Source organism: Trichechus manatus, unplaced genomic scaffold (genome assembly GCF_000243295.1).
Source record: "Trichechus manatus latirostris isolate Lorelei unplaced genomic scaffold, TriManLat1.0 scaffold00165, whole genome shotgun sequence".
Lineage (NCBI taxonomy): Eukaryota > Metazoa > Chordata > Mammalia > Sirenia > Trichechidae > Trichechus > Trichechus manatus.
Window position 1 is genome coordinate 5,404,388 of NW_004444101.1, and position 2,046 is coordinate 5,406,433.

Genomic DNA, 2,046 nt, shown 5'->3' on the forward strand with positions numbered 1-2,046 from the left:
ACAAAATGCCTGGAGTTCCCAGCACTTCGTGGGAGAAAATCTGTCAACGTTTCTAGTAGAAAGTGTGAAACCATGACAAGTGTTGAGAGAGAACTCCCAGACCGTCTTTGTCTTTCTGGCTCTCAAAGAGTATGGCGGGTGTTCCAGAAGTACATGAAATACTAGTTCTGCTTCTGGCCACACTCAACTACGCTGTACTTTGTAACTGACCGACTGTCTTGTGGAGAAAATAACAGAAAATCCAGACTACTGAAAGGCATCAGAGAACCCCCAAGGCAGCAAGGACCAGGGTCCCCCGGAGAAGGGGTGCCGGGGGGCCAGTTATTCACCGGAGGCCACGGTGGTCCGTACGCAGTGCCTGGACGTCGAGGGGACAAGTTGGAGGCCAAGGGGCTGAGAGACTAAGCAGAGGGATCACAGCCCATACAGGAGAGAGGCTGGAGGACACACCTGGCTTTCAGTTGAGACCCCAGGAGTCAGGGTTAACCGGAAATAGACCAGCCTCCAAAGGAATTCAGCTTCACAACAGCTCCATCCCAGGTTGATGTGACCTGCCCTCCCTGACCAACAACCAGAGGCAGGAGAACCGTTCTTTGGGCAAAGTTAACATCAACCAAAGCCTCAGAATTCAAGGAAAAAAATACCCTGAGCAAACCAGGGAATAAGACCAAATGCCTGATTTTCCAGAGAAAAAGCAGGTAATGGAAACAGACACACACACACACCCCTGGGAGGCCAACAGAGGAGTTATTAGGGTTGATCAACTGGAAAATGCTCAGGAGAAAATATCCAGACTGAAGCTTGGAGAGAAGAAACTGTAGAAAATACGATGAACGCACGAGAGACACTGGAAGGTGTAAAAAGCTCGACGTACGTGTGACGAGTCCGAGGAGAAGCGAGGAGAGAAAATGGAGCACAAGAAACATCTGAAGAGATTACGGCCAATTTTCTGAGACTAACAAAGGAAATCAAGCCCCACATTCAAATCACATCACAGCAGAACTCTGGCTGAAAACCAAAGACCAACAGAAACAGCCAGGAGTGGGGACATCACTTTCAAAGGAACGGCAGTAAGATTTATGAGTCACTTCTCAAGAGAAAGGGTGGAAGTCGGAAGACAATGGAATGATATCCTCAAAGTTCCAGAAGAAAATACCTGTCATCCTAGGATTCTAGCTGCTGTGCAAAGGCTCTTGAGAAATGAAGCAAAGTAAAGACACTTTTAGATAAAAACAAAAATTCAGTACCAGCAGACATCCTGAGAGTCACAGTGTCTTGTGGGGTTTAATACATGTAAATGTTAGAACACACGACAGAAAAGCAGCAAAGGCAGAGGACGGTAAGCGCAGGTAGTGTTCAGGGCTTGGCTATCTGCAGCGTGGTCCGAGGACCAGCAACCGCAGCAGCACTGGCTGTTGGACATGCAGCCGCAGGCCACCCCCAGAACTGCTGGGCAAGGTCCCAGTGACACACGCACAGATGAGGGTGTGAGAAGTGCCGGCCGAAGGTCCTTGGTTCAGAAGTAGTAAAAGTGCTCATTTATATCAGACATGAACGAGCCAAGAGTGCGTGCTGTACTCTGTGGTGACTGCTAAAAGCACAGTAAAAGGACCTACAACGAGCTGATGGAGAGGACAGTGTGCAGAACAAGGACCAACAGAAAACATTAGCTGGTGAACTTCCTGTGCTGGACAAACATTCTCACGCTGTATTAGCTTCTGTATGGCTAATGTATTTCATCTGGGTTTCATTTTAAAATAAACAATCAAGGCTTTTTCCCTTGAAGAGGAGTGGGAAGGAATTCAGCACATGTCCCTGGAACACCACACTCGCTCCAGGCCTGCTTCTGACAGACCCTGAGAGAGCTCTGTCGCTGGCACCGGCCACAGCGGCACATCCAGTGCCCGGCCAGTCAATGGTGGGGCCAGCACACTGAAAGCGTCACCTGTCCACGCTGCCTTGGGCCTTGCAGCCCACTGGACACTGATATTTCTGTGGGTGAAATTTCTCGTGCTATCGTCCTCTTCAAAGGAAAGTCACTGGGAG

General features: G+C 49.3%; 1 protein-coding gene across 1 annotated transcript in view; it reads right to left on the reverse strand.

The window, feature by feature from the left end:
* Positions 1-2,046, reverse strand: part of THAP4 (THAP domain containing 4) — a 23,492-nt gene that overhangs the window by 1,645 nt on the left and 19,801 nt on the right. The gene's annotated exons all lie outside the window — the stretch shown is intronic.